The 10,714-nt window shown below is 45.1% G+C and overlaps 1 pseudogene; it reads right to left on the minus strand.

The window, feature by feature from the left end:
• Positions 1–2,089: 2,089 nt before the first annotated feature.
• LOC120836207 lies at positions 2,090–10,354 on the minus strand (annotated as a pseudogene).
• Between the last annotated feature and the right edge of the window lie 360 nt (positions 10,355–10,714).

Raw genomic sequence — 10,714 nt, forward strand, 5'->3', positions numbered from 1 at the left:
GGTCGGTTAAGGCGGAGCCCATGCACAGCTTCTTGAAAGCGCCTATTAGCGGCGAGATGTTTTGGTGGCGCCCTCGTTTGGTTACGTTTCGTGACGTCATTACCTTGTGAACAACACAGTTCGATGGTGTTTGTAATAAGCATTGTAAAAGCCTGAAATCACAGCGCTCTCGAAGCAACGCTGCCAACACCGTAAAAATTGAAGTTCTTACATTCCTCTTATTTCCGTTGATGAGACATCCTTTGCTGACGTCATAGTCAGAATTCGGCCAATTGTGGTGGGCCGACCAAAGCGACGCTTTCGATCGCTCACGTGGCCTAACCTTTTTGCGACATGTTTTACATTGCTGTATAACTCAAGAGCGCGCAACAAGAGACCGCCGACAGGAGCGCTCGAGACAGTAGAGCTCCGCGACAGGAGCGCGCAACGAGACCGCCTGTGCGCGCTCTGGAAAGTTTCGAGAATTCTATTCGCATTTATAGAGCTACCCAAGGGGTCACTCTGCAGGTTCATTGGAATTCTTGAGACAGTCCTTAATGCGAATACGAGCCTTTGTTTTTTTGTGTCTTTTTCTTTACTCGCTTCCCTCCTCCTTCCCCTTTCACTCTTCAGACTTCCCTTCCGGCTCACTCCGTGTCGGTTTCGTGACGCCTCGTCCCGCCACTGCGAAAGTTTGCCGACCCCTGCCTTGAACAATGTTATCTAGAGAGAGGAGAGACACACACGCTACGTCGAAATATACGTAGCAGACGGCTAGAGGGGGATATCCGCCACCCGACGCACTCGCAAAGGCGCCCTTTAATGAAATACCGAAGTCAGCATAAAACAAAAAACAACAAATTTTGTAATATATGTGGCGTAGGCAGCGCAGTGTTCGATGCGAGGCTTGTTGCCCGCCAAAGTAGCAGAATCCGTTGAATTGGTGCATGCCATAGATTTTTGACAAGTTTTAATACAGATTTAGAGAGAGTTACATCCTGATATGGCAGTTGCGGCATCCCTCGCCCCCACTAAGGAAAGTGCATATTTAAAAAAAAAATCTAAAATTGAGCGGAGTTTTTAGAGCGCAGCTCTTAGGGGCCCGTTCCCAGCCTGAGCGGCGTCGGCGTCGGCGTCGGCGTCGGCGTCGGCGTTGGCGTCGGCGTCGCCGTCGGCGTCGGCGTAACCGCGCCCCTCCCCTCCTCCTCCTCCCCCTCCTCCTCCCCTCCTCCTCTTCCCCTCCTCCTCTTCCCCCTCCTCCTCTTCCCCCTCCTCCTCCTCCCGCCTCCTTCTCCTCATCCTCCCCTCATTGTCTAGTATGGTGCGGGAGGGGTCACGTAACCTCGGGGGGAGGGGGTCACATGACCTTGGGGGCGAGGAGGAGGAGGGGGAGGAGGAGGAGGGCAGAGGTCCGGGGGGTCACGTGACCTCGGGGGGAGGGGGTCACATGACCTTGGGCGGGGCGTCACGTGACTTCGGCGGGGGGAGGGGAGTCACCCCCCGGAGTCACGTGATCTGGGGGGGGAGGGGAGGGGGTAGTCACGTAATGCTTAATTCGTTGTTTTAGGCGGTGAAGGAGAGGGAGGGGGTGGAGGAGGAGGAGGGGGGAGGAGGACTAGCAGGCATGATCACGAGGGAGGAGGAGGCATATACCCTCCCCTCAGTACCCTTCCCTCCTCCTCCTCAAGAGCTGCGCTCCAATTCGGCGTTACAGGGAGTTGTAAACGGCTTTCACTTTTTTGTTAATATACAATATGCAATATTATACACGCTGGGGCTTCGCTCAGATGCCAGCTTACTGTGGCAGCCTGTCGTGAAGAAAAGTCCTTTTATATTATACTCGTGGCTGCAATGAGATGATCAGTGCTAGTTACAGTGCGCACAGACGAAATTCCTGTTTTCTGCAGGCAAATACACCAAAAGGGGTGTGTCATGTCCTCAAAACGCGTTTTTTTTTTTTGTTTTTTTTTCTTTTTTTAAGAACGAGGAGGAAGAGTCGTTCTATCTGTTTTATATTCAATGGGATCAAGTAAGCGGTTTTTTCCAGGTAGCAGAACATTTTTTGCTCCTCTCGATAATGAATTATTAACCTACCGGAAAAGAACATTACGGCTCAACTTGGAGAAAAAAGTGAAGTGAATCGTCATTAACAAACCCTTCCCATTCGAGCTCGCTAGCGGTACTCAAATTCGGGCATCCAAAGCCAGTATTACCGCCTTGTATTGGCATGTGAAACCACCAGCACTCCGAATGTTTACTTGCATCGGTTACATAAATCTTTCTTTTTGCTTTGTCTTTCGGATGAATGACACCGAGCGTGTAAGTCTTGCTGAAGGGCCATTCCAGCTTTGAATCGTTGACACCTGGATGGATACGCATATACAACCCTAATATCGTCTGCCCCATTTCTTTCGCCAATATGATACGGAGGCACACATTATATCCACATACATACTGGAAGGGGCTGGCAGTTAGCAAACTTGTCTCTAATGCCTTCTGTTTTAAGTCTTCCCAGCCTTTAAAGTACCAGTGAAATTCCTTGGCTCCGCAAATTCCAAGCACGCAATCGGATACACTCTTCGTAACATTCATAAGTTCTTTGCATTGTGGACGCAACTCCTGCATGTGCGTCTTCATTGTGTCTTCAATGGAAACTTTTAGATCTTTGTTTGCTGCAGCAAAACCTTGAGTTTCGATTCTGACCAACTGCTCGGAAAGTCTCGAGGATTGAGCTTCCAACTGCTCTTTGGTGTTTCTGGCCGCTTCCCTCGCATCTTCTCTGCACTTTTCCACACTAGTGTGCAGACCGGAGAGATGGTCAGAGATCTTGAGCGTTGCGTCCTTCAGTTCCTTGCTTCTGTTGTTGTCCAATGTTCGGACTTCCTCAAGCCACTGGTTGAGGCTGGTTTGAAGAAAAGAGAGATTTTCAGATATCTTGAACATCTTTCTTTTCAGTTCACTGCTTGTAATTTCTAAATGATCATAATTCACATTAATATAATACGGAATGGGCACGGGTGTAGTGGATGCAGAACTGCAGCCGCCTTTACAGTGACCCACGAGCTCAGTCCTTAGCACTGATGATTGGCACCTGGGGCAAGGCACGACGTGAAACGAGCACTGCTTGTAGTGATCCACGAGTCTGGAAGCTTGACCTATGAAGTCGCAACCATTGGGTGCATTGACGCAGGCGACCTGAGAAAAAAAAAAAAAAGAAAGAAATGTTCAGCTCTTATTTAATTATAACCTGAAAACGAAAAGACGGCACAAGAAGCTAATATCCGAGTTGGAGACCGAAGGCAAAACTACGAAAACACGTGAGTTGTTCACATTGATTATTTGAAACGATTAGGAAAATATATGTAAAAATATTTTTTTAGAAAATAAATAAATGTTTAGCATGCATTTTTTAAAAAATTAAATATGAGTGGACTATAGAAAGGGTGGCGCGTTTTCAAATAAATTCAGAAAAGAACCCAGAAACAAACAAAAAAATCTCGCCGGTAAAAGTTTCTTGCATTCAGATTTATTCCAAAAATTAAAAAAAACGTAGGCAAACAACAAAAAAAAAAGTTCAATTTTCTACGAGAAAGATTGGTCACAGCACATGTCCAGCGGTCATCAGGAGAGGCGACGGACATCGTAATTTTGGGCCACGACAGAAATCACTGCTTTGGTTTACAGGTTGAACTTCTTAAAGGAAGGAAGGGTTGTGATTTGATAACCGTAAAAGTCATAAACTCTTAAGGCCCATCCACGCAGTTGCGTCGGAGTGCGACCGCCATCATTTGCGTCTTTTTTAAGACTGTTGGCGTTGAGCTGTTGCTACGCACTCAGCGCAATTGTGTGAACGAGCCTTTAGATTTCATAAGAGGGACAGCTGAGGCTTCTATTTCACCACTCCACCCACCGCAGCCGCAGGGAGAAGCGGTAGAAAAGGATGAAGAGAAAACAAGCTTTCCTACGACTGCGTCAAGGAGTTCATTTATCTTAATATGACATTGCTGACTGGGAAGTTCAGTAATCTTTGCTTCATTCCCCCTTGCCGCGATAGCAAGTTTGGCAGAAACATATTATATACTTATAAAGCTTTTGAAATGTTTCTTGATATAATTCTTATGATATTATGGTAGTACTACTAATGGCAAGGGCGCCAATGTCGCGCGGTACACGTGCGTTTTTATAAATCTATGGCAGAGTTATACCCGCCAGCCATATATATTTTTATTTTCAATTTTTAAAATTTAGGAACATAGCATATATATACTACCTACTTCAGAAAATTGGGAATCCAACAAAAATAATCTTCGATAAATTCCGAATATTCGGCAATAAAGAAAGTACGAAAAACGCCCTCCAAATTTCACGATAAATAAAATCCGAAAACACGAAGTCCTGGCTATAAAAAACGAGAAAAAATATTCAAGTGTTGAAGAGCTTGTAACGCTCCAACAATATATATATATAATTTCTACCGCCTCATTTATTTAGATTCACTTACCGTATGGTTCAGGATGTAACCTCCCGAGATATCAAGGTGAAGAATGTTATCGTCGGCGAAGGATTCTTCATCCAGTGGACAACTACTCCCTCGCCTCTGGGACTCCTCGTGACATTCCGAGCAGAGTGTGTGGTCACAGGGCAATGTGACAACATTTCTCGAAACCAGGCCACACAGGGAGCATACAATGTTCGCAACGGAAGACTCTTGGAAGTACAGGGGCCTCCAATCCAGAGTGTCGGAAAATCCGGATATGAAGGTGGGTCTCATCTTCAAAGGGTCAAGGTATCCAGTCAGGATATCGCCCGACGACCAGACGAAACCTGCAGAATGGAGGGCCCTTGATCTTAGAACCAATACCGCCTACACACCGGACAGAAAAGCAGCGCGGATAAATGGTGCGGACGCCACCGACATGCAGCTCGTGCATGGACCCCCAAAATGCGGTAAGTATATAAATAACCTAAAATGGGGGAAGGGGGGGGGGGGGGGGGGCTGCAAGGGTCTTTAGACAACACGAAAGACGTGCATGATGAACGGGTGAATTACATGGCGGAATGGATCTTTACCCCGGACTTTCTTATCAATAAAGCAAAACTGTGCGCACGTTTGTAGGTTTTATTCACAACTGGCTTAAGCGCGAGACACATGCGCGAAAAATCCATCCGATCCGACGTCCGATCCGGCAGTACGACTGCCTGATCCGAAAAATTTGGTCGCATCAGACGTCGGATCGGCGATCCGACGTGCGTCCAACGCGCCAGATAGATTCGCACGGCGGACGGATTGTCGGATGCGTCTAGCCAATGACAGCACAGCTAGCGCGAACGTCATGATGACGTACTGGGTATGGCGGGACGAACAAGAAAACGGGACGGGCGACGGGAAGGCGGACGCGTGGATCCCGCTGACCCATTCCAGAAAGATGGCCCCGGCAAAGAAGGCACGCGCTAGCGAGAACAAGTTCCAAACTTCGCTCGTGCGAGCTGAACCGTCAATCTGGGACCAGAGATCTATGAACGCGGACCTCCGCTGAAGTGCTTGGATCTCCTGGGCGGAGCCGAACGGATCGTCGTGTCGCGTGCAAGGTCGGAAGCGTGTGTCTCAAACTGTTGCGTGCGGCGATTCGGAGCGGCGTTCGGACTGTCGGATCGGACGTCGGATCGGACGAATCTGCCGTCCATGTGTCTCGCGCTTTAGAAATACATATATCCAGCCCCCACCCCCATACTGTGAGTCTAGGGCTGCCATGAACTCCTTCCCCTACCTCCATCCCCCTAAGAAAAAACGTTTTTTTTAGTACCACTACTTGATAGTATTCTGAGAAATATTATAGGCATTTGATACAAAAATATTTTGGCATAGTGTAAAGAAATTACTGTTTGAACTTAATTTATGGCCAAAATCAACCGGTTCAAAAACTATATCTAAATCTCAGGCGGGCCCATCTTGGTCCTTAACATTGCTTTACATATTGCATAGCGACGTATGACTCAACATGGCTACCCAAGAATATCGCACACTGATGTGAGAGGCACGACAGGTAAGGTGCTGCTTCATTAAGAGGCCTTCCTTGCCCGATCAAGACGATGTCTTTGATAGCGATGCACATAGTTTTTGAAGTTCAGCTAAGCACCCAGCAGACACTGAAAAGGTACAAATAAAGATAAGGGCTATCATCCCCATTTTTAGTTTTGTGTCTCATAATATTTACGTCCATCATTTTCGTATCTTCCTTCAGTAATCTTTTAACCAGATAATAGTATGGCTACTCAATTATAGAAACGCCACAATTTTTTTTTTTGCCTCATAAGAATAATTTTCTTTTGCTGAGTCTCACAAATGTGCACTGTGCCTGCAAATTTTTCTTTCCCCTATTTTTGAGCAGAGTTATTGCGCGCTGTCTTTCTCACTTGGTTTCTGTATTTCTTTGTTTTGTAACTTTGTTCTACCCCAGTTTTAGGGTCTAACATCGAGCTCGTATTTTTTGTTACTTTTTTTACTTCCGATCATTTTTTGTGAGTCGTTAGCTTCGCGTCTAGCGTGCCTGCTAAAAGCTATATCACTGAGATGTTATCCACCTTCAATAGGTTATCCTTTTTCTTCCAAGACCATGCTCTTAAAACGTCACTGTAGTCCTGAGGACGTACACGCTGCAGTTCGCCTGCGAAAAAAAAAGGGAGCATCTTTTTTTCGCCGTAAGTTGTTGCGTGAAAGTTAACTGGCACATCGGGGAAGGCCAGTTTGCCCCGAAGGGCGTCACATATGTCCGCTAACATCATAAATGTAGGCAGTGCAGTAAGACCTCCACTCTGATGTGTTTAACATGCATCCCGCTGAAGTGAAACACGAAAGCGCTCCGGTACGACACTCGTTCCAATTCTATAAAAAAATTAAAAAATGAACAATTTTGAGGCACAATAACGCTTTTCTGATATTGACGCTTCTTACGTACAAGGAGATCGTTATGGGTTGATTTTTAGCATCAAATTCTTAGGCATAAGAGACAGCTGTCACCGATGCTATTTGAAAACTACAGATAGGTAGTTTTTTTTTTTCTTTTTCTTTTTTAAACTGACTGATGCCTATTCGATCGAAATTTTTTAAGACACTAGATTGTAGAAAACCTTGACAGCAATCTGTGTAATGCCTAGGTTGACTAGGTCCAGGGGCAGTCGGTTAGTTGCAACTGAAATAATATCTAGATAAAACATTGTCAAGACATTCTTCATTCACCGTTAAACTGAGACTTGAAACTCCACCTTCAGCGCGAGCTCGCTGGCTTCCGCAGTGCTTTGGTTGCGCATGGCTGCGCGTTCACACTTGTGTTAGCAAGGGCAGAAAGCTCGCGCTGAATGCAGAGCTTTATAGTCTCTGCTTAAGGGTGAAGGGAAGATAGGTTTGGACTCTCGCTCGCCACTACCTTAGAAATCTGTTTTCTTAAGATTCATAGACAATGCCGCTTGATTTCGCTTCGAGAAAGCCAACCCTGAAGTGGGCAATTATGTAGGAAAGTTGCATCAAAGTTATCTTCAAGCTTCACATAAAACCAGGATTAAGTGGCCACAGTGTCGTTCAAGTGAGATTTGCAGGTTGTGATGGCCCTATATTATTTTTTTTTAATGAAATGTCACACTTGTTACTTTTTAAAAAATACTGAACTTCATGAGTTAGAAAGGAAAGTAAAAAGTTAGTCTTAATAATTAAAATCTACACACGACTTCAGGCATCTGAAGCTGTTTCAAGACATAAAACTAATATGGCGTTTGCTGAGCTTACAGGGTTGCAAATTCGAAATAGCACACTGTTAACGCAGCTGATGACCACTGTACGAGGAAGTCTGTTGGTAGTACCGGGTGTTCCACAAAAAAATTACAGGGTTTTTTCTGCTAGCAAAAATAATCTACGCATCGCCGAACGCTCAATCTACGACCAAAGGTAGTACTAGAGGTCCGAACCAGATGAAAAAGTTTGAGCGCGAACGGATATCTCATTCAAATGTTATAAGCGACTGAAAATTCAAACACGAGAGAACCAATGCCGCGCAGAAGCTAAACAAAAAGTATAGTCGACTAATCTTTTACTGTTATGGGTATACCCCTTCTGTCAGCGAGCGAAGAGCAGTCTGATAAAACATTATGGGAAAACAATTATTGGAGCAATAGACAGTTTTCAAAAGTCCACGCCAAAACCTTTCCGCCATTGCTTGGTCACATAGGCTCCGAGCATCCACTGGAAACGTGGACTGCGACAGGGTTGGACCGGGGCTCGGATCCCATCGCGCGAGCGTGTCTAAGGAATAGCGACTGCCAATGTTGCCTGATGAACGTTTCGATAGGGTCTATTCTTTCAGTCACTTCAACTTCAACTTTATTGTTTTTCTCCAGGGGAGAGGGGGAGGAAGAAAAAAAAAGCAGACTGTTAGCGCTTGACGGAGTTTCTCCTCCCCACCAGCAACGAGAGAAAACTATTTCACATACTAGTGACCCGTAGAACAAGGTTTACATAGGATCAAAACACACAGCATTAGACAAAAAATAAAAACAAGAAAAATCTGACGTACTTTACGAACATTTTTTGCAGGTCGGAGGTCGCATCAAGAATAGGCACAAATAACACTACAGAAACAATGAAAGAATATCCTTTCTGCTCAAACCCATCAAGTCCGTGCCCAGTCTATGTGTACTATTTATAACATTAGGCAACGAGTGCTGCAACATCTGGAGGCCGTAGCCTGTTCTCGAGCGAGGCGTTGACCATGCGTCAACACAACGGCCTCCATATGCAGGCACTCTCCGCTTCATATTGGCGATTGAGAGAAAAACAAAGTTGATTTTGCCTTACAGACGTGTGATATGTTAGAAGTTTATAATTATAATGCTCTGTAATTGGGACTATATGAAGGTTTTTGAAAAGTTGTAATGTGTGAGCGTTGAACTCCGCATAGCACATAATTCGAATTATTCTCTTCTGGAGAACGTGCAAGTGATGCATATTTGTAGCCGTTGTGCTACCCCAAACAAGGAAGCAGTAATTATAGCAAGAGTAAAAGAGGAAGTTATAAAGAAGAATTAAAACCGAAAGGGGTAATATATGACGGGATTTATAAATAATGCCCACAACCTTTGAAAGTCTGCCAGCTATGCATTGTACTTCGGCGTCCCAGCTCATGTACTCGTTAACTATCACACCAAGAACCTTCACATATTGTACAAAGTCAATATTTCGTCCTTGGAGAGAAAGCCCTTGAGTAGATGAAAACACTGTATTTTTGGATCGAAAAAGTATTGCTTTCGTCTTATCTATATTAATTACTAGAGAGCTTGAGATTGTCCACTTACTGATCTTCTGCAAAACGCTATTTGTCGAACATAAAACTTGGTGGACAACTTTTCCCGAAAAGAATAAACTGGTGTCGTCTGCGTAAATGATAAAATCTGCACTGTCGTCTATATTTGCCATATCATTGATGTATAAGCTAAACAGAAGGGGTCCAAGTATGCTCCCCTGTGGCCACTAGCGGCTCTCAACCTGTAGTCAATCAGACTGTCGAACACACAAAAACATAGTAGAACCACTTACCAGTGAAGGCTTCTTAAACACGAAAGGAACAACAAAGCTAGACTAGGAGAGGGTTTGCGTGTTCGCCAGGCAGTGGGGCAGAATGTTGTCTGACTATTCGAAAATAAGTCGGTGAGGCTGTCCGCCAGGCTGCAACACGTTTGCGGATATTTTTATTTTCCGCAATGTGGAAAGTTCTAATAAAGCATGTTTACTTCTTGGTTAAAAGCAAAATTCACTCGAATTGTGTCTAGCATCGTTCCTTAAGACATAACGAATGTAGTGATCGGAAACTACCCCTTATTTGCATTGTTCGCGCAAGTGGACCTTAACTTCGTTGCCGCTTTTTTATTTACGAAAACTTTCCTGGGGCATTATATGCGACGGTGCGATTTACGTGCATTTATTTTTTGTAAGTACAAACCTTATTTCTGCTAGATATAGGCTGCATCAACACTTACAACAAAATACGGACGGCAAGACTCCCGTCGACGCCCTGCTCCCCTGCATTTTGCTTTTGGCTGTCCGAAGGCGGCCTGAAGCGTGGTGGCGTAGGCTGCTGCGACTCCACCGACCGTAGAAGGAGGGACAACATTTACAAAGATATATACATTTTTTTTAAACCGCCTTTTATCGGGAGGCGCGGCTTATATAACAGAGCAACTAATAGGCCGAAGAATCCGGTAGTTTCAGGCCAACATTTCCTTAGAAGACATAAAATACTTCGAACTACGTACATGGGGCACACACCTGTGATCTTCAGATCCGCAAAGCCAGGACGTTGAGATAGGACTGACGCCCACTGCAGCCCACCGTTTTCTCGCGCGATGCACTGGCTGCGTTCCAGCAGTTATTTCTGTAACCGGCGATATCGGAACAGTGGGAAGCCGCGTGATGCGGCCCATGCGTCTGATTTATCACATACTTGTTCTGTAGTAATCTATACGCGTTCCTATGCCGCTGCATTTAGCTTGTTTTGCGCAAGCTCCTTTCACCCATCTCCTAAAGCATATCTCCGACAGCTATAATACTATTATACTAAGCGGAAACGCTGCTAAAGTAAATATCTTAAACCCTGTCAACTAAACGCCAACGCGACAGCTCCCGCTGTCAATCGCTGCACCCTTTAAGTGGTTGTTTGCAATCTTTTGTTGAATTTTTAAAAAGATTTCC

This window comes from Ixodes scapularis, unplaced genomic scaffold (assembly GCF_016920785.2).
Source record: "Ixodes scapularis isolate PalLabHiFi unplaced genomic scaffold, ASM1692078v2 PGA_scaffold1__304_contigs__length_218370807, whole genome shotgun sequence".
NCBI classification, from domain to species: Eukaryota; Metazoa; Arthropoda; class Arachnida; order Ixodida; family Ixodidae; genus Ixodes; species Ixodes scapularis.